The 22,977-nt window shown below is 42.9% G+C and overlaps 1 protein-coding gene across 1 annotated transcript in view; it reads right to left on the reverse strand.

The window, feature by feature from the left end:
- The window catches only part of SEMA6A (semaphorin 6A), a 128,759-nt gene that overhangs the window by 72,285 nt on the left and 33,497 nt on the right, over nt 1–22,977 (reverse strand). The window lies entirely within an intron of this gene.

A 22,977-nucleotide genomic window follows, 5' to 3' on the forward strand; every position in this document is an offset into this window, starting at 1 on the left:
GACCCTTCCTGGTTTTGAAGGGGAAGTCAACTTCAGACATGGCTTGGAGAGAATTAAAAACAACCTGCACCTCTCTCCTTTGAGTTCTGAATAACAGTCCCAGATAACAATATCACCAAGCATGGATGATTGAAACTTTGACAGAACGCTACAAATTCTTACTGCTTTTTTGGTAAAAAGTCTCAAGATCAGGGAGTGAAAAACATTTCCTTGAGCTAAACTTTTTGAATCCGTTTCTCTGGTGTTTACTGCATGCCATCTTTCATTGTATCACTTGTCTTTCTCTGTGACCTCTGATGCTCTCCCAGTACCCTGAAAGCCAAAAATAGACTTTATATTTGACTACAAGCTTCTGATTGTATATATAGAGAGTCGTAATATCATTTCAGGATCTGTTCCATAACAAAGCATGATGCTGCTGGCTGGTACTTATCATCAGTAGAAGATCTACAAACACAGTGGACTATCTGTATGTTTCTGTATGTCTAGACACATCCAGAACAGAAATGAGATGGAAGTATTGTCTCTTGAATTTCCACAATTTTCTTATATTCTTTAGGAAATTCATTTCATTTATTGAAAGGAAAAAAAAAAGTCCACTTTGTGTCCCAATAAACTGCTGGGAAACTGCAAAGCCATACATTTAAACCTATTTCAGTTGATTATTGCATCTGGTAGATGGCACTACATCTTTCTGAAATTAATGATTTCTTTATTGGCTTTGTTCATGTTCTTTACACATAAAAAGGGACTCATTAGTCTGGCTTGATTTACTTAGAGCAGTATCAGTTTGAATTGGGGTAGAGAGAGCACCATTTGCTAGTTACCCATTCCCTAAAGTGTTCATTTGTTTTTTTTTTTTTTTTTTTTTTTTCTTTTTGCGGTATGTGGGCCTCTCACTGCTGTGGCCTCTCCCGTTGCGGAGCACAGGCTCTGGACGCGCAGGCCCAGCGGCCATGGCTCACGGGCCCAGCCGCTCCGCGGCATGTGGGATCCTCCCAGACCGGGGCACGAACCCGTATCCCCTGCATCGGCAGGCGGACTCTCAACCACTGCGCCACCAGGGAGGCCCTGTTCATTTGTTTTTAATGTGAAATCTTACCCTCGAAATTACTAGCTATTTCCAAACATCCTGAAAATATGCTTCCTTAAGGCCAATGAGAGTAAGCTCCAGGAAATTATGGGTTTGTTAAATATCTCTACCGCTTTGTGACTTGATTCCTCACACAGGTGACTTAAAGGTCACTGCACAGAAACATTTGAACCCCATCCACTGAGATGAAGGTGGTCAGCATACAGGTGAACTATTTTGGTGGTAGTAGCTGTCTTATAAGACGCCTCAATTCTCCTTCAGTTTAAAGAAAAACAAGCAAGTTGCTGTTTGAAATACAGGTACACAATCCCTCATTTGCAATTACAAAACAAAAATGAGAACCACCCCCCTCCCCACCCCGAAAACCAAGAGTTTTTTCCTATTCATTGGGCAACAGAACTTGACCTACAGTGGCATGACACTTTATCCCTCTTAGGATAAATATTTATACATTTCACTGCAAAAACATTAATGGGTTTGATTACTGGATGTTGCCCATGCTGGGAGATATGTCCCATGTTACCTTTTTAAAATTTGAAAAATTTTAAATTCTGAAGCACATCTGTTCCAAAGGTTTTGAAAAAGAGACTTGTCCCTGAAGAGATTAAAAAACAAGGATAAAGAAAACGAGGGAAAAGGAGATCCTTTAGAGCAGAATCCCCAAGACTGGTTTTGCTAAGCCCAGCAGCTCTCTAATTACCCTTGGTGTATTGTGAGATTCTCACAGAATTAAAAAAAATGTAATCTGATTTCATTTAAAAAAATATATATATCCTATTATACTTTGCTTGCAAGAATAATTCAGAGATTAGGAACTGCTGACAGAGTCATCTAGCCTTAATTTTCTCTATTCTGTGCTCATAATGACAGGCTCCCTGGCTCAGAAACCATACAGGGGACTGACAGGTGCAGGCTTCCACAAGATGAGTGATGCTCACAAAGCAGAGGTGGTCTTGGTAGAGAGGGTCTCCAAGGCTCCCGTGAGTGAGCTATGACATCCAGCAGTAGCAGAAGGTGACAGCCTCACCAGGCACAGCAGCCCTCGCCTGGGTGAGGGTTTTCCTCCCATTGAACAGCCAGCTACAGGCAGTTCAGCACTCCTTCCTCTCTCTGGGTTAAATGGATAGACTTCCCAGGCTTTTTTGTGCAGTTGGTGGTGGTTTCTCCAAAGGAATGTCCATAATGTCTGCAGCCTGTACTCTTTCTCTCGCCCATGGAATGACTCTGGTAGTGGCTTTCTCCAGTCCCTATAATCAGAGGGAATTGTGGGCTGGCAGTGTCTGCCCTTTGCTTTGTTATATGTACCTGCCTTTAATTTTCAGTCACCTGCGATTTTCTTTCCATGGAGAACGCCAGTAGGTTGAAGGATTAAGTAATACCATGAAGAATTTGAATTTCAAGAATATTTCGGGAGGACAGCTATTACCTTGGGCAGCGGGTGGGGTGGCAGAGGAGGAAGGCATACTCTCTTCCTTTCCTGTCTGAGGGGCTCTTCCACAAACTGTCCCCCTCCTTTCTTCCTCACTAAAGGGGTACTGGGCATCAGGCACGATGGTCATCAGTCCTAACTCTGGGATAAAATGGAGGCAAATGGTTAATAGCAGATAACCTGGACACCAGGTTAATTGCTTCAGTCTAGATTATCTGGAGGGAAGACAGCACATGGCCGTCAGCAATTAGCCTCCGAATCTAAAAATAAATAAATAAATAAATAAATAAATAAATAAACAGACCACCATTCCCATAATTAATAGCACAGCAGACAATCAGTATAATTACCATTTCTGTGAGAGAGTCCAGAATCAGGAGGAAAAGTGAAATTATTCAATAAGCTTGAGTGTGACAGGCAGAAACCAAATTAAAGTGCTGAGAGTTAGACAAAGGGGACACAATAAATCAGAGAGAAAGTGAGTGTGTGACCTGTGCCCAGCCCAGCAGGCCTGCCTGGGCAGCTGTCACCCCAGGAGCCCTGCAGGCACAGGCTCACCTTTCCGGGGAGGAAGTGGAGGTGCAGGAAGTGCATAAATGGCTCTGAAAGCTCCTCTGTCGCCTGGTTACTGGAAAGCACAGAGGTCCATCTGGGTCACCCAGGCTTTCACTGGTGAGGATTCTAAGGGCTGAGCAGTGAGATGGGAAAAAAGCAGCTGTGGAACACATGGGGAGGGGATAATACGTGAACTTCTTCCTGAAGGGGAGATTGCCCCGGTTCACTCTGAATAACTAAAAGACTATGGCAGTATTATGTTCTACTCAAATAGCAATATTCTTCCTGTGCAGTTCACAGAGCCTTCACCTCTCCAAAGAGTAAAAACAGAAAAGTCATTCTGAAGTGTTAGGCAAGGATAGGCAGACGTGCGCCTCGAATATCTGTTTAATAATCAGTCCTGGGCTTCCCTGGTGGCGCAGTGTTTGAGAGTCCGCCTGCCGATGCAGGACACGCGGGTTCTTGCCCCGGTCCGGGAAGATCCCACATGCCGTGGAGCGGCTGGGTCCGTGAGCCATGGCCGCTGAGCCTGCGTGTCCGGAGCCTGTGCTCCGCAACGGGAGAGGCCACTGCAGTGAGAGGCCTGCATACCGCAAAAAATAAATAAATAAATAAATAAATAAATAAATAATAATCAGTCCTTTCCAGCAGCACTAAAATGAGTAAGCAAGGCTGAGTCTCCTCCAGAATCTTCAGTGAGGAGGGAGCATGGTGCTACAGGGCATGAGGGCAAGATAACCCCCACTGGGGCACTGCTTCCCCATCTGCAAGTGAGGGACGTAGGGATGCCTCCTCCTCCCTCACACAGAAGGTATATTTGAAGGTTGAGAGTCGTTATTAGTAATTTTTCCATGTTTTGCAAGTACTTTTACTCCAAGGGAGCATTCCTTTTGTGCATCACGGATTATTTCTTTAATGTTTCGGGAGTTACCAGTAAGAACATGAGACGTGAGAAAATATCTTACAAGCATGTAGGCACTGAAAATACAATAAGAAACTGCCTTTGTTGATGGTTCACCTTGACTCATTCACTCATCTGTTCGTTCATTCACTCAAGAGTCTGACGTGAGCCAGCGAAGCACTGTGCTGGGGCAGTGAGGGAGACCCAGGTCATGGGTCGGTTTTGGGGTTCTGCACTTGAGCAGCCCCCAGACTGCTATAGGAAATAGTACAGGAGCAGCTCTAACAAAGTGTTTATAGAAAGCACGTAAAGAAATACGAGAGTTCGTAGGACTGAGAGAGAACATCCCGGCATTGATTCTACAACCCAGACACCTGTCAAACCTGTCCTCTTCTCTATGTGCTTCCTATGATCATCTGACCCTCCATCAGCTCCTGCCTGGACTACTGCAGTAGCTTCCTCATTAATCTCCCTACTTCCACTTGGCCCTCCATCCATTTACTGTCCATGCAGCAACTGATGGTCTTTTAAAAACGTAGATCAGGTCATGGCCTCCCCTGCATAAGACTCTCTAGTGATTTCTTATTACATTTACAACACAGTTGAAACCCTCTATCCTGGGTGCAAAGGGCTTCACCTACCTCCCTGACCCTATCTTGTTCCATCCCACCATTGCCCACTCTGCGCCAGCCTCTCAGCTTGGGTTTCCTCCAACACACAGCTCTCATTCCTGCCTTAGGGACTTGCCCCTCCCTCCTCACGGAATGACCTTTCCCCTCCCCGGTCTTCATGTAGTGGGCCCACTTTTGTCCTTCAGAACTCAGTTAAAATGCTACATCCTTGAACAGGCCTTACCTGACCCTGAAAAGAGCCCAGTGCCTTTTCTTTCATCACTTCATTCTAAATTTCTCTAATGGATTTGTCCCTAATTGGTGTTTCCACATTTATATTCTTATTTGTTTTTGTCTGTCCCTCCACTCCATTAGGAATATAAGTGTTGTATGAGCAAGTTTGTCTTGTTAATCATTGCATCTCCACGTTCTGGAACAGTGAACTTGCAGCAAATATTCATTGAATAATGAATAAATGTTAATCCAAGGAAGAGCATCAGAACAATTTCTGACAAATCAGTGTTAAAAGCAAAGAAAAGTGGAGGTGCAAGGGGCAAGGATAGGTATTTTCAGATATCTGAAGAAAAACCTGGAAGACAGTTATGAGGGTAGAACTAAGATCAATGGGCAGAAATTATGAGGAGATCATTTCTGCTCAAAATAAGGAGGACCTTTCTAGTAGTCCCAGTACACAAACCTGGACTGGCCCCCCCGTAAGGGGCCGGGAGGCCAGAGGGCTTGGGTGGAAGGAATGTTGTCCACGGGAGGCAGACATGGGGTGTGGGGCTAGACTAGACAGCATTTAAGGTCCCAGTGGAGAGCCTGATTGCCTACGATTCTTGGATCTTCTGACAAGCCCTCCCCCCACGTCCTGAGGAAGCACTGCTTAGAGCGGGAAACCACAGATGGTCCAGCAAAATCCTGCTGGTGACTCAGTCTCTTTAGATGAAATAATGTACCTGCAGTCAAAGGATCAAAGAGGAAGTCCTTGGGCTTTGGCTAGGCCTCATTCATTCAAGATCCCAGTTTGACCAGCTTGTAGAGGCTCTAGGTCAGTAGCCAAAAAAGTATATGCAAGGAGAGAGATGGTCATAACCTGATGAGCATTATTGGCAGCAATCAGAGGCCTTCTGGGCTGGGAACATACCGTGTCCATACTGCCCTTCCTCTTCCCGTCTCTGCAAGGCTTACAGAAGGCCTTGAAGTGTGGGATACAGAGTTAAGCTCTGGTGTGTGGCCTTCTGGGGATGCATGTCATCCACTGGCTTGTTACTAAGGCTCAATTGCCAATGACATACAGACCCCAAGAGATGATTTAACTCCACTCTTGTCTCAAATCCCTTACCAGTGACTCATAACTTTCTCCCGACGCCAGAGCAGCTGGGCCAGCCAGCCGGAGAGAAGACGTACAGATGTTGCTGGCTGGAGTTGGAGAGGGCTATGGGCCTCTCATCTGCAATCAGCGCAGAATGCTTCAGTGGGGTACAGAGTGGGGTTGCAGACAAGATGTGGGTGCGGATGTCAGCTCTGTCATGGACCGTCTCTCATCCTTTAACACATACGTGTCTTCAAGCAGAAAACACTGCAGTTCCTCTTCTTCTGCAACTCAGAGAAGTTTTATTTCTTTGGGGAATATTAGACCCTTAAGCCAATCCATCTGGGGAAGGTATGCGAGATAGTACTCTGGCCAGAACGTACCACCCACCCAGATGTCTGGGCTTAAAACAGATCTCAAATTAGAGAATTGTGAAAGGATGAGAAGATAAATGAGCGGGTGGAGGTGGGGGGCAAGGAAGAGATGATCTTTGTTTCTGAGAAAAGGATGTAGAACAAAGACATTAAATTAGATCTGTTGCTTATACACCAGAAAAATATGAAATATATATGTGTGAAATTCTCATTAGAAATGGCATGCTTAGGCAACATTTTGTACACTGAAGGCACTTGTTAAATATTTGTTGATATTGATCCAAGCGGCTTTGAGTATTTTTAAATATCAGTGCATTGAGTTCTACAGTGATTTGAAAAGAGGCAGATTTTTAAATGAAAATTGAAACACAAGTCAGGACTGACTGACTTTTTTGAATTGTGAATGCTTCAGTTCTCTTACATATGCAACTACTAATAGTGGTTGTCTCTGAGGGAGAAGGACTGGAGGTCAGATGTGGGAGAGAAACTCACTTTTTTTGCTGTACCCTTTTATGTTTTTTTGAATTTTTTTCTTATGTATGTGTTTCATTTTTGGAACAAAACAAAACTAGTTAGTTTTTTAAATCTGTGTCTCCAGAGGCAAACCCGGAACACAGGCCTGCTGCTACCTGCCAATTCCCACAATTTTTCCCAGGATCCTGTCCCCTCACAGTATGTTCAGCCAGTGGTCATATTCTGGAATACAGGATGAGGGTGAGGGACGTTTATAGGCATTGTAGTGTCAGTAGTGGTAACTTCATCTGTGACCCAGATGGGTATATACGGTGGCTGGTAGTTTTCACAACACCATAAACCCACCCGTGTGCCATACAAATGGCTGCCTAATTTATTAGCTTTCAAATAAAAATGTAACCCACTCAGAAAAGCAGGACATAATGAAGTCAAATACAAAGAATCAGATGAGCTCAAAGCAAAAACCCTTCATATTTAAAATTTTATTTTCCATAAGGAAGAGTACAGGGCTGTGTATGGGAACTTATTTTTCCTCCACTTGCATGTTCATATCTGGGCAGGCTCCTGCCCCCATGTTCTTTGGCATCATTGCCCTTTCTTGGCATTCATGTCCCATGGCAAAGGAAGGCCAAAGGCTGCTTCTGAAGCATGCCCAAAGGATGCCCAGCTTTTTAGAAGTGGAATGAGTGTTCTCTTCTGGGAATGGTCACCTTAGTCTCTCCCAGAATGACTTCTCCCAGAGAACAGAGGTCACTGACTAGAGAAAGAAGGAGACTTCATCAGAAGAGCGATGAGGGCTGAGTGGAGAGGTACCCACTGTACCTGGATATGATGGATGAAAAGTGTCCTTCACCCTTATGCCAGCACCCCTCTCCGGGGAGTGAGGTCTACTCAGCAAACACTGAGCTAGGTGCTGAGATGGGGGCAAAGGCTTGTTTCTTCCTTCCGTGGTTCCCCTTCTCCCGAGAGCCTATTTCAACCACTGTGAAGTTGCTTCTCCTGTTGGGTGGGTCACATTACGCTTCTCTTCTTGGGGCTCTAGGTTTCTCACTGGGGTGGGAGACAATAGTTTCTGATTGGAATTTCAACTCCAACTTGAACCTTGGAGGCAAGTGCTACCTATTGGAACATGCATGTTCTCTTTTCCACACTCCACCAGTAGCTGCTGCCCTGTCTGTAGCTAAATGCGAAAATGGACCATACTGTGGCCATAAACCACTGGTTTGCAAACTTGCCTACACATTGGAGTCACCTGGAGAGCTTCAAACGTTAAGGAGGCCCGTGTGCCACACCCAGAGATTGTGACTGAATTGGCCTGGGGGTGTGACGTGTGCTTTGGAAATTTTAGTAGATCCCCAGGTGATGCAAGTGAGCAGACAAGTTTGGGAACCGCTGATGTAAACACAAATGGTATCCAAATTACAATCCTAGTCCCTTTCATTCCAATGCCTTCAGCTACAGCCAGGGATAATTAATCATGATTCAAAAAACTTGCATTTGTGCCAGCCACATGGAGTGGCTTTTAAAATATCCAAGTTTATTTTGTGCCCACCCACCACCCTCATGCCAAACCACTAGCAAAATATAATTTAATCCATTAAAGATTACAGGGAGCCCTGCAGAAACTTCTTTTCCACCATGGGGCCTGCAAAGTATTTTTAATGTAAACACAGACAATAGGTATGTTCTCTTTTATAATAGAGTTGAAATAAAGCAGATCTAATTAACCCACCCAGATGCTATGGAGTAGAGACCATGTGAACACTGCGTTAGGAAGCCTGTCTTGCAGCCTTATCAGAATGGCTTTTCTCTTCAACAGTGCCCTGGTAACCTGGGAAATATAAATTTTGATTACTAATTGCTACATTGTTAGTAACTGACTATATATCATCAGGAGCTGGTCACCAGTGTCAGCTTAGACTTAATTATCTCAGCTGAAGAAAAAGTAACCCTCTGAAAGAACTGTTTTCCAATTAAAGCAGCACAGAATATGCGATTTGTCTCTCTGGCGATATCCAATTCACGCCCCTTTTCATGTTATTTGTATTGTCTTCTCTTCCTCATTACAAGCTCAGAGTTGTGCATCTTGGGCTCCCTAACAAGAAACACATAAATATCAAGAGGGCAGCTGTCAGACCTTTGAAAAAAATCATCATCACCACCAAAAACACAATAGTTATTACAGAGTTTCCACTAGCAAATGCTACAGCTAAGACTAAAGACAGCTTTCAGCCTATCCACTTACTTTCACAGGTTCCTAACCTCAATAGAATGTGGGTATGATTACTTGTACACACACACACTCACATACTTAATTTTTAGAAGATACTCTTTAGGGGTCAGATGTTCTATGCTTTGTCTTAGCTATTGTTTCAGTGACAAGGACAGCATTTTTATAATAATACAAGAAAAAATATTTGGGGGAAAATCCCAGGCAGTACTGTCTCTTTAATTCTTCATCTTCTGTATCTTGTTTGTTTTTACTGCTTTTTACTGTTTTTACTGTTAATTTGTTATTTATTCCCACCGAATGTGTGCCCACTTGCCTATCAAGGCAATTCTTTATCCCAGGAGAAAGTATAAGTTTGCCTCTCTGTGACTAACTCGACCCTGACCATGCCATAAACAAAGGTTTAGAAGTCTGGGTTGTTTCAGAAAAGATTTATTGAGCACCTGCTGTGTGCCAGGCACAGGTATATTCTAGTGGGTTTCCAGCCCATTCCTCCCGTGAATGGCTACTTGGCCTTGAGTTGGCTTTTAATCTCTGTAAGCCTCTGGTTCTTGTAAAGTGGGACAGTGATGCTTTCTCTTCAACTGGTTGTGGTTAGGACTTAAAGCCCCTGGGCCCTGAAGAGGTGTTTAATATATACTTCCATTTTCTTCTCCATCCCTTGTGCTTGGGGGCTGGCATTTGGAAACTCTTAAGTATCTTCAGGTTTCAGCATTTTCAATTTTGTATACTGTGCTTATGCATCACTTGTTTCCTAAAAATACTTCCTCTCTGTAGTTGCAATTTTCCCCTTTCCCTAAAACTTCCCAACCACCCATAACCTTCTGTGTCTTGCCTTGGAGCTGCCCACATTTTGATTCACTTATGCATTGCTGCCATTCTGAGAAGACAGTAATTGCAGTTTGGTACTTAACCCAAATGTCATGGAAGTTTAAATTACTTCTTTGGGGGAGGGAGTGCTGTACTTTTTTGGATGCATTTCTTCAGGGCCATATCATTATAAAAAGGAGGAATAGCCTACGGTCACTGGTGTTAGTCATTATCTACTAGTCTCATAACCCTCTCCCCAGCTACTTCACAAATACCTCAAAGGAAAGGAGCCCTTTTATAATAGTACATTGGGCATTTATTGTCTATATTGATGAGCAAGGTACTGTCTCAGGCACTGTGGCCAGTACAAAAATGAGGGATGGCTAATGTACAAGAACTTGGAAGGAAGCAGCATTAAGAACATTTCTGGAATCCTCTCACCTAGCGTTTCTTGGTGAGTGCCCTGCCCTAGTGCCTTGGCTTTCCTGCCTGTGCCCATTATTGGTTTTTCTTCTCTCCTGTCAGTCCTTTGTGTCTGTCTTGCACTGCTCTTCCCTCCACTAGGGGTGGTTTCTTTTTTCCCCCATTGTTTTCCCCATTGCCATCCCCCCCAACTCAGCCAACTTCTCTATCCCATTCTTTTTCCTGCCTTGGGAATTCCTACCTTTTCCTTAAGACACTCTTCAAATATCACCTCCTCCTGAGGTCTTTCCTGATCTCCACTGACAGTTAATTACTAACATCTCTCTTCTTTCTTCCACATGAAAGAGTTCTGTCATAACAAACTGACATTATTTGTTTATGATCTGCCTAGACCACTAGACAGTGAACTCGGCAGGGGCTAACAAAATAACAGAGGTTTGATGGATAAATAAATGGATCAGCTGTCCCCAGAGGATTTACAACTTATGGGGGAGACAGATATGTCAATAACGAACTGCAAAGTAAAGTACAAATACAAATGTACTCTAAGGAAAATGCCACACATTTTGAGTTTTTCCAGAAAGGCTTAGCTTTACTTGCTTCGTTCACTTCATAATGGATTGGAGCCATGAAGCAGTTACTGTAGATTGCACCCGACCTTTTTTAAAGGCCTTAGTCTAGCTGGCCTCAGAAACCTTGTTATGTATACATGCCCTGGGAACACACAGCAGCAGACTAACACAGCCTTGGCCTTTCTATTTGCAAATACAGGCTCTTGAAATATACATGAAACCGTAAGATGCTGGTATTCACACAGTGACATGAACACCTCCATATTCTATGAAATCCCTGACCTGGTTACACTGCTGAAGGCATAGCTTAAGTGCATGTAATGCCCAGCACGTGGAAGAAATTGTTATCTTGAGAAAAGTAAATTTTGCATTCCCCAAGTTCTATATTATTAAATCTGTGATCTTAATATTATATTAGAGTAGACATTTTATTCAATTATATGGACAATGAAATAAGAACTGAGAAAGAGGTAGCTGGCCCAGATTCCCCTGGGTGTGAAAGGATGATATTTATTTTATCTACTTCTGACAATGAAGTTTAAATTGTTACATAAAGCTCCTACCAGCAAAATATCAATTCAGACGGAGGCTAATTCTTCAGTCATACTTGGCTTTCAACATTTTGTCATCAGAACTAAGCAGTTGAACATTTCTGCCCTAAAAATGGGTGGAGTTGGATCTTCCAACATGCTGGATCAAGAAAATTGAACGTGGCCAAGGGCTGACTATTGCCAAATTAAACAAATAGACTTGGGGCTTGCTCAATAAAATAAACTGTTTCTAATGATCCAATGCATGGAAATATAGGCTTTTTTTTTCTATATGGAGGGAAATATTTCTCACCAAAAGTACTTTCAGAAAGTGATCTTTTATACCCAGTAGGCCATGAAAAGGTGAAAGTATAAATGAGGTTGGAGGAGGAATTCTTCTCCATCTTCCTTCTGCGAGCTGATGTCTTATCTCTGTTCTAGGAGAAAGGGGTAGGGAACGTGGACTGTTTCATCTGTCCTTGTCAACCAATTGGTTCTAATGAAGTCTAATGATTAGTCTTAGACGGTCTGTTAACTGCATGGTGTGAAAGTCGGTGAGAACCTTCAGTTAAAAGTCAACCCTGAGACCACAAAACCTTGGATAAGATTAAATTCTAACATCTAAAGAGCTCTCAACTAATCTGTCTAACAGGCTGAAATCCAACTCAAGTGTCATTAATTTAATAACACTCAAGTCTAAATGCCACAAAGCAAAAGCTTATTAAAAATGAACAACTTAGAGAACCAAAAAAGGAAGGGGGAGGGAAATGAGGATTTTTTAAAAAATTAACAACTTCTTGCAGGATATAAGTTGCAGGTATCATTTCCTTTAGGCCATATCATTGAAGTGAATCTAGTTGTAAAGCAGTTTACACTCTCCAGGATCACTAGAGGTTAAACACCTAATCAACAAATGCGTAGCCTTTTTTATCGCTTCCCTTTCCTTTCTTCATTTCCTTTCTTAACAATTGGACACTATTCCTGAGTGATTAACATAGCACATGATCTCTTTCTCATTTTCCAACTTCATCCTTTGAAACCAAAAGTGAATTAACAATCCTTCTAAACTTCCTGCCATGGTTCTCACTTGCTTACGGATGTGATGTGGATTTCTGGAAATGCCCAGTTAACGGAGAGTATGTCCACATAGACTCCAGTACCCTGCTGATCAGTCCCTCTCACCTCACCCCATCCTCCCATCCTCGTTTGCCTTTACAGTATGGAGCTGATACTGCAGAAGCAGCCAATTATCAGGAAAGCCAGCTCAGGTAAATTAACTTAATAAAACAGATAACTCTGTATATAAGTATACCTTTGAAGCTGACTAGGCTCAAATATCCACTCAGCTAATGAGCCTGCGATAGGACCCTGGCAGAGGTGTAATCCTTCTGCCACTAAAAGCCTTTCCACAGCCCTGCATCCTATCTTTCTGTCCGAAAACTAGGCAGGAGCTTAACAGCTGCCAAGCTTCCAAAATGCAAACAGCAGCAATTGCCTATCTAAGTTGTGATTGATGGTGCACAAAAATACACAGCTACTTCATAGTTATTCTGGCCGGCAACAAATGATCTAAACCTTTGTGCTAGGCAGATAGCCAGTATATCGTGGGGGACTGCTGTGGCTCTATAATTATATCCAGCCTGATAATTATCCATTCCACTGCTGTGAATGGCCGGTACCCAGGGACTTTAATTTCACTGTCCCCCTCTACCAGTTAATGCCTGACCCTATGTCACTTTGACTGTGAAAGACGCTGAAGGAGACAAATGAGTTTTTCTCTGACTATGTTAAATTAACTAATGGATTCTGATTGTGAAACTGGCATCATAATAACAAACCAAGGCTCTGCTGTGCTGGGTGGACATGTAGACAGTCTAAGGGGGTTATTAACCTCAGGCATAAGAACAAAATGACAATAAAACCAAAAAATTCTGGTGAGTGTGAATGTAAAGAACCTATTTAGTGCAAATAGTGATTAACGAAATACTTTATATTTCAACCCGTTATTTTGGTATCTGAGACACATCTACAAGAGCGCTGTGGTAGGGTCTAAAACTAGGGATTAAGTGACCAGTTTTAATCAGCATTTCCCCCTTTTCTTTGAGTGCTTTTGTTTTCCTAATCACAAGGTGGCTGTCATTCAATATGGCTGCACATCCATTTGAGCTAAATGTAAATCCTGAATATCTTAGACTGAAAATAATCACTGTTTTCACTGCTTTCATTCTAATGTAAAAGGCACTATTGCTTCCAGTAATTGGTAAAGGACATTATAGTCTGTCCAATAGGGTAATTGTACAGATTCCAGTGTTGTAGCTATACAGACACTCCCTGTTACACATGGTCTTAATTTTTAATATTATTTTTCGTTTAGTTCACTAAAATATTATGGGTTTCATTTTCGTGCCGCTGAAAAGATAAATGTCCTTTCCCATGTCCCCATCACAAGTCTGTATGTTCTGGGAGGTTAAAAAACTGTAACTCATCTGTTCTGTACCGTATTAAGAGTGAAATTTGGCAATCTAGATGTGAATTTATTTCCAAAAAGAAACACTATCTGGTAAGTTTTTGTCTTTTAGAGGAAAGAATATTTTAGAAGCTTAACTTATTTTAAAAAAGACTCATACTGATTTTTTAAGAAAGATAAAATTGTATATAATTTTATTTAAATCCTTTGGACTTCTGAAGAGTAAAAACCCCATATTAATCTAAGAATTTTACTTTTGAGAACAGGATACTGAAAATGGAGAAGTCATAGAATCTTTCTTAATCAGTGACCCAAAGTACCTGTTTACCTTTATTGTAGGTGGTATATTTTCAGAAGGGTTCCCTCTGCCCAAGAGGAATTCATTTTTGCAAAATAATAACATTTTATTGTGTTTACCATGCGTCAGGCTCAGCACTCTTTCTGTGTTATGACTCATTTAATCCTCACAACATCTCCAGACAGATGCTATTATTATCCCCATTTTACAGGTCAGGAGACTTCCTAAGGTCACACACTAGTAAGTGGGGGAGCATGGATTTGAACCCTGGGCAAGCCAACTCCAACGCCTATTCTTAACTACTATGCATACTGCCCTCTAATCATAGTCATTTCCTAAATCTTAAATTCACTAAACATTTAATAAGTGTCTATTATTCTAAGTGCAGGGCATCGCACTGGAGGTTGGGGGTTAGAAATGGGAGTGTCTAGAGTGGAGAAAAGGGGGGACAAAGTTTTAAAAAAACATTCTTCCTACAATCCGGTCAGATGGACATAACTCAATGACTTTAATCTGATGTTATAAATCCTGCCTTTCCCAGTTGGCCTTTCCATCTGGGGAACTGTGGGACCCAGAGGCTAGTGTCAGAGGCACTTGGGTCTCTCGGGTCATGCCCGGCCCAGTTGGCCTGTGTAAAGGCCCTCCTTTGCCACTGGAGACATTTACAGGGTTACCCTCCTAAATCCACAACCTGGTGGTAAAAGTCCTCACCTACGTCACATTACGGTGCCTTGTTATTTTCCCTCAAACTCCAGTGGACATCAGTCACAATGCCTTTGGATGCGGTTGCTTTGAAACCACTGGCTCTTAACACCCTGTCACACATAAGCCAATTGTTAAAGTGTCATAAGCAGAGACCCAGACAGATGACAGGTGTAAACAGTTTATAATTTACAAAGTGCAGGATCAGGTTTCTCCACGCCCTCTGCCAACAGCTCACAAGCACACCTTAGCTTGGCCTTGCGTATGCACTGTACACATTTTTACAGGACTGTTTTTAAATAAATCCCATGTTGTACCTATTTAGTAACCTTCTGGCCATTTGAATCCCTTTGACTGTTCGTGCAAACTATGCAAAGCTATTGGTTAATTTTGAAGTTAAGATTTCAAAACGTCCTGTCAACTAAATAAACGCACGTGCCTTGGAATACTCTGAATGGACTGTCTTTCAGCTCTGTGCTGTGGATTTCCTTCTTTTCTTTTTCCTTTTTTTGAACCTGTGGTGCTCTTGTGCATTGGAGATGGCAGGTTGGTAATGACTAGCTTTTAAAGAGACTGGCCATTTGTTGCTCTGTGCACAGATGTGGGATTTCTAGTCGGTCCTACTGAGCTGCCTTCTGCATTTTTCAGTGCTGACATGTCTCAGTAAAACTTTGACTAACTGGAATACTTGGGGGAGGGGGGTTCTGGCTGAATGATTTCCTGGTTAAACTGAAAGTTATTTAGAAAGCTCTTGTTATTGCAAATCTTTCCAAAGTACATCAGCACACTTTTCTCTGGAGTGGGGCAGCACTGCTGGAGAAAAATTGTACACAGCTGTTTGGAAGGGCTGCAAACAAACTTAGCAACGCTGCTAACGGCTCTCCAGTCCTTTCTCTTACTCGAAAGCAGCCCCTCTCTGGATTGACGAGGCAGTTCAGATTGCAGACCCTTACTACCCTCTTCAAAACCTCTTCCCCTGTCCAGGTGGAGGCCCCACTTCCTACCGGGGGCGTAAAACCAAGGCCAGGTGGCCATCGGCTGTCTCTTTCCCGTCCTCACACACCTCCAGGCTTCCCTCCCTCGGGTTTCCGCTTGCCTTCAGGACTCACCGCCCCTCCTTCACCTCGTTCCACATTCATTCTTTCCACCCTCCCCAAGGAGGCTGCCCACCTCTTTGGCCCTTTCTCTGGCAGTTTCACTCTCTTCCAACCCACTGACACAGCCATTAACACGCCTGTCTCCCTACCCCAAGCAGACCTTTCTCTCCATCTGTCCTCCCCTTGAAGGCCTTAACCTTCCTGGCCAGATGCCTCGCCCGGGTTGGTACAGCTCCAACCCGCGTTTACCTCCCGGCCTCCAGCCGCTCCCCAGTGGTCCGTTTCCCCTTGCCTGTAACTCCACCGGAGCTGCTCTCGCAAAGGCCGTCAGGGACCAGCTCCGGAACCCAGTGGCTCTGTCTCAGCAAGCCTTGTTGATTCTTCCTAAATAACAGCTAGAATTCCTTCCTTTCTTTCCACATCTGCTGCCACCTCTGTTCTGCTGGCTGTGTATGGAGCATGAAGCGGGTCTCAACCCGCTTCACTGCTTCCACTGCACTTGGAACAAAATACAGACTTCCTGAACCCACGGCCCTGCACGCTCAGCTCCTGAGAGCCAGTCCCCACATTCCAGCCAGCCAGCGCCGGGGCCCTCCAATGTTCTAGAGCTCCGTCTTGCCTGGAGCTGTTTTCACTCGTGGTTCCCTCGACCTGGAGGGCTCTTCCCCCTGGCCTCCCTGGCTGGCCCTTCCTCCTCTTCCAGGCCTTAGTTCAAATACTACCTCCTCTGAGACCTTCCGTGCCCAAACCATCTGTGTGGGTTCCCGACACCCCCTCCTCATCACAGCGCTGTTTCTCATGCAACCCCGTTCTTTCCCTTCGCGCTGCTGACCACAGGCTGTCGTGGGCAGTGTACTCACTTGCTCACTGGTCGGGTTATCTTTTGTGGCCACTAGACTTTGAGCCCATGAATCCTTGGATCATGTCCTTTTTATTCACCACTAGACACCCAGTGCTGAGCCTGCACTGGGAACATAGTTACTGAATGACTGAATGAACAAATGAAGACTTTCTACTTTTACAACAGAGGGCCTTTCTAGAAGGTTACAGAAGCCTCCCCAAAGATATAACTCACTAAAGAGTAGCTGACGAAGTTCACGTTTTCAGCTTTCTAGCGTTTGAAATGCTGTACTCATCTTTACCTATACCTAAATCAGGCCCCTCAGCCGGGAGGGGAAAAGCACTCAGCATCATACAAATACACGTGCTGCTCTAAGGAGAAGAGAGTCTAAAGAAAAGCACAGACATTGTGTCGAGAGCAGGGACTAGGGTGCCCTGAAGGAAGGGAGGAGGGCAGCCTGGACTATGCAGGTAATAGTCCTCTGCCCTGGGAGGCTAAAGTTAGACCAAGCAATAAGGCCATTGACCTGGCTGGGCAATGGGGAAGCTGCGTAGCAAGTGGGATGCAGAACTGCAAGTCTGCACAAATGCAAAGTTGGCTTTGCAACGGCTAGAGGGAGAGTACAGGCAGGATTTGGATGGAGACAAATAGAAATCGCAGCGATGAGCAAAAGCTTGTGGCATCAGGAGGCTGCTGTGAGTGAGCAGCAGGAATTTTGTGATAGGCACGTGATCTTGGATTTTGAAAAAGATGACACCGTGACCCAGGTACTATCACAGTTATTCTGACTTTGTATCCAATCAGAAACACAGGTAATTGGGTTGATGATGTTTTTAATATTAGATGGGAATGTAAACTGCAGGAATAAAGGCTGCCAACAACCTGAGGGAGATGATGAGAGCAGCCCATCAGCTGGGGCTCATCTGGAGTCATAAAGCATTCCCACGCACACGGGCGTCCTGCGCGGTCCAGGGGGGCCCACACACCCTGCAAAGCGGGGCTGATGCTGAGCTGAGGGAGAAGTTGGACATATGCAGTACCTTTCAACAAATGTTCAGCTTTTAAACAAGTCATGTTATAACTGTAGGAGCAGAGTTTCTGCTTAAGACTCCTCCTATAAACGATTTTGTAAAACAGGTGACACCCGCTCCCTCGATTTTTCTCCAATCCAGATTTTCCTATACTGAGACTGTTGACAGCAGGGGACTTCTGTATCATTCTAAAGCAAGAAGATGCGGTAGTCATTTTGCATGGCCCTTAAGTTTTTAGGCATTAAAAAAAAAACTATTAAAAAATTAAACGCCAATACTAAATAACACAATCCTGTATACACAAAAGAAAATGATTTCAAATAAAGATTGATTTCAAATAAAGTCCATCTGGCTTTTAGTTCACCCAGCCCTGTCTACCCACAGGGAACACAGTCATTTCCTCTGCATAGACGGGTTCTCCAGGATCATCAGTTAGAAAACTCACCTTAGGCAGTGTGAGAAAGCAGCAGCCAGCACCAGTAAAGTTGCCTTCCTCTTCCTCCACCCCCCTATTGCAATTAGATTCGTTTTTTGGTATTATTTTAAGAGTGATTGGAATTTAATTTTAGTTAGGAAGAGCTGGGCCCATTGTTTACTTACAAACAAACAAAAGAATCCTCTCCCCGGCACTAGAGTCCCTGCTTGGCTGGTTTTAAATAGATGAGGCTGACCAGATATTTACCATCAGCTTGGTGAAGAAAGAGACATTGTCCTAGGGAGCCAGAGCCCTGGGAACTCAGTTCACACAGTGATACATTGCTAACTGGGTGTGGACTATGACCAGTCAAAGTCTCACTGTACATTTCACGGAGGTGGGACCGAAACAGGAAAAGAAAAAGTCCCCAAGTGTCAGCATGTTGGGAAGACATGGTTGCAATAATATTGTGAAACAAACGCTGGCTGGCAGACAACAACTAATAACAAACTGCAAAATGCTTATTGGGGTTTGACCAAGAAAAAGGCCCCCAGTCTTTCTGAGGACACTGGCAAAAATCCCAGGTCCTGCAACTCCTGGAGAGCTCCCTGAGCAGTGTTTCCTTCAGGTACTGCATTGTCAGCAGCGAGATGTTCTCAGCAGTCAAGGAACAGCTGCACAATGCAAGCAGCCTCTGAATGGTCCAAGAGCTTTTTATTCAGCCCTCGTGTGATATAAAAAAAAACAAAAAACAAAACAAACAAAAAAAAACACCCCAACTGGTATTCTTTTGTGCTCTACAAAGGCAGTACTTTTCTGGCTCCAAGTTCAAGACTCATGGGCTATTAGGAGAGGCATGATAGACAATGTATTAGCATGTGTGAAAAAGAATAGGCGTTCCTAAAAATCAAGTCCGTAATAAGAGCAGCCCAGTATTTGGAACACCTACCTAGTCAGAAGCATTTCTAGCAGCAGTTAGAAGGTAAGCATTTTGATTCATGTGCTTTTGATGAAAATCTTTTGGCAATAGTTACACATGCACAAAAACACATGCGCGTGCGCGCCTGCGCTCCCTCAAAGATCTATTGATAGGAAACTATAGCAGGTATTCGTAATAAAGGTATTCCTTATGTAGGATGGTAATCGAAGCTAGAATCACAGAAAAGTTAGAGCTAAGAAATAATCTGATCCAGTATCTCAGGCTGCAGAGAAGAAGAAGCCTTCTTCCAGAAGAATAGGCTTCTGGAGAAGTTAAATGGCTCGCCCAAAGACACAGAGATACGTCATAAGGAAACTTTCACATGCCCTGCATGTGAGACAGTGTTTAGGAGTCAGTAGAGACCAGATCATGGATTTTGCCATCAGTCCAGTCTGGGCTTGGACGCCTAGCACTGCTCATTTCCAGTTGTGTGATCTAGGGAAACATGCTTTTACGCTTCAGGATCTCAACTAGTTTAACTAAGAAATGGGGATCATAGTAACAGGTGCCTTTAGGGTTGCTGCTCGGATTAAGTGAACAAATAACATGCACTAAAAAAATAATGGTTGCTATGATTGTTGCTATTATTATTTTTTTTAATTAATTAATTTATTGGCTGCATTGGGTCTTCATTGCTGCGCGTGAGCTCTCTCTAGTTGCGGCAAGTGGGGGCTACTATTTGTTGCGGTGTGTGGGCTTCTCATTGCAGTGGCTTCTCCTGTTGCGGAGCACGGGCTCTAGGTGCGCTTCAGTAGTTGCAGCACGCAGGCTCAGTAGTTGTGGCTCACGGGCTCTAGCGCGCAGGCTCAGTAGTTGTGGCGCATGGGTTTAGTTGCTCCGCGGCATGTGGGATCCTCCCAGACTAGGGCTCGAACCCATGTCCCCTGCATTGGCAGGCGGATACTTAACCACTGCACCACCAGGGAAGTCCGTGATTGTTGCTATTATTAATAGTAGTCATGTTTTCACCTTCTTGGGAATTTTAGTACATTTAGAAAAAATAACAGAAAAGATACTAAAAAACCCCCACGAGAGAATATGAGTTAGCATATGGAGAATAAATGCAGGCAGGTCACACAAGCAATATGTTTAATTGCTTTATCTGCTCTTAAAAACTTAGGTCAGTTGCTCTGTAGGAATAACAATCTGCTGTCTTCACACATGAATATCATTCCTCTTATCCACCTACTTAGGCTCAGTGGTTTGAGGGTTTATTTCCCAACGCTAGTAATAGGTATTTGTTGATTCTTTAAAAACATTTTACCTCCTCAAATAACTTACTGCTGAGCATTTTCCTTTTTTTTCCCTGATGACGGGTGGATATCCTAAAGTAATGAATTTGGATGGCCAGGATGCAATGCCACTTACTGTCCTGAGATGTCAGCCTCACATATGTGGAGCCACCCAGGGTGTAGGGATAATGCATGACTTTCAGGTCCTTCAAATTCCATGTGTTCCAAAGCTCTTTTAACACTATCATTTTACATGAGTTCTCTGGATAGTTCTGTTCAGAGGAATAGAATTTCAGTTAGTGCTTTTGCTTTCAACAAGTTTTGTAATATTTTTGTCCGTTGTCTTATTTAACCTGTTGTGTATATGTTAGACTATACTTAATAGCTGTTTTTCATGTACTTATATTAACTCGGAGTTGGTAGTGTTTTTTGATGGAAGTCATTCATAACAACCAAGAAAATATCATTTTCAGTTGTATGTTCTGCAACCAGGCAAATTTTTCTTCATTATATATAAAGTGCAGTTTTAAACGGCTACATCTTTTCCTTACGTACCACACCCCAACACTCCGACTTATGGAAGTTAGAACAAATGGCATTTCTTTCCTCAGCACTACACAAATTTCTGCGATGGGGCTTTAGCTGTGATGATCTCGGCAAGCATTATGTGGTAGTTCTGCTTCCTAAAGCTGAAGGTGATACTGGGTTGCTTTTGTAGTTCTTGTTGGTTTTTGGTCTTCTTCCTGGAATATATGTCACAAATTCCTAATTCTAAGGGTGCTTAAGAGGTGTGAACTGTTGAGTATGCACATAATCTGACATGCTATGAAAAGCATTCTCCTGGTTTTACGATCTGATAATAAAACAAATCATTGACGCTTAGTGCTTGTAAGAACCGTCTTGCCTCTGCAGCTGCGCTGGGCGGTGCACAGAGCTGCCATCCATACTCTTAGCTTATACTTCAAAGAAATGGCTCCCAGTATTCTAATATGGTAACCTTGTACCTCTCACTATAATACATCTTCATAATTCCCCTAACACTGACTTGTGTGGCCTTTCTTTAATTTGTGCCTGATTGATTCTCCTCAAATCTCACATAAACATAAAAAAAACTGATGGATTTCCTTCAGTAACTTGATTTTCACTGCTAGAATTGTTAACACCATTTCCGTCAGTGGTAGACGTTCAGATTAAATGGTTTGCAGGTCTTCTGTATGCAGAAAACTATAAGACACTGATGAAAGAAATTAAAAATGATACAAACAGCTGGAGAGATATACCATAGTCTTGGATTGGAAGAATCAACATTATGAAAATGACTCTACTACCCAAAGCAATCTACAGATTCAATGCAATCCCTATCAAACTACCAATGGCATTTTTCACAGAACTAGAACAAAAAATTTCACAATTTGTATGGAAACACAAAAGACCCCGAATAGCCAAAGCAACCTTGAGAAAGAAAAATGGAGCTGGAGGAATCAGGCTCCCTGACTTCAGACTATACTACAAAGCTACAGTAATCAAGACAGTATGGTGCTGGCACAAAAACAGAAATATAGATCAATGCAACAGGATAGAAAGCCCAGAGATAAACCCACGCACCTATGGTCACCTTATTTTTGATAAAGGAGGCAAGAATATACAATGGAGAAAAGACAGCCTCTTCAATAAGTGGTGCTGGGAAAACTGGACAGCTACATGTAAAAGAATGAAATTAGAACACTCCCTAACACCATACACAAAAATAAACTCAAAATGGATTAAAGATCTAAAAGTAAGGCCAGACACTATAAAACTCTTAGAGGAAAACATAGGCAGAACACTCTATGACATAAACCACAGCAAGATTCTTTTTGACTCACCTCCTAGAGAAATGGAAATAAAAACAAAAATAAACAAATGGGACCTAATGAAACTTAAAAGCTTTTGCACAGCAAAGGAAACCATAAACAAGACCAAAAGACAACCTTAAGAATGGGAGAAAATATTTGCAGATGAAGCAACTGAAAAAGGATTTATCTCCAAAATTTACAAGCAGCTCATGCAGCTCAATATCAAAAAAACAAATAACCCAGTCCAAAAATGAGCAGAAGACCTAAACAGACATTTCTCCAAAGAAGATATACAGACTGCCAACAAACACATGAAAGGATGCTCAACATCATTAATCATTAGAGAAATGCAAATCAAAACTACAATGAGATACCACCTCATACCAGTCAGAATGGCCATCATCAAAAAATCTACAAACAATAAATGCTGGAGAGGGTGTGGAGAAAAGGGAACGTTTTTGCACTGCTGGTGGGAATGTAAATTGATACAGCCACTATGGAGAACAGTATGCAGGTACCTTAAAAAACTAAAAATAGAACTACCATACGACCCAGCAATCCCACTACTGGGCATATACCCTGAGAAAACCATAATTCAAAAAGAGTCATGTACCACAATGTTCATTGCAGCTCTGTTTACAATAGCCAGGACATGGAAGCAACCTAAGTGTCCATCGACAGATGAATGGATAAAGAAGCTGTGGCACATATATACAATGGAATATTACTCAGCCATAAAAAGAAATGAAATTGAGTTATTTGT

The sequence above is a fragment of the Mesoplodon bidens genome (genome assembly GCF_964165515.1).
Source record: "Mesoplodon bidens genome assembly, chromosome: 4".
Lineage (NCBI taxonomy): Eukaryota > Metazoa > Chordata > Mammalia > Artiodactyla > Ziphiidae > Mesoplodon > Mesoplodon bidens.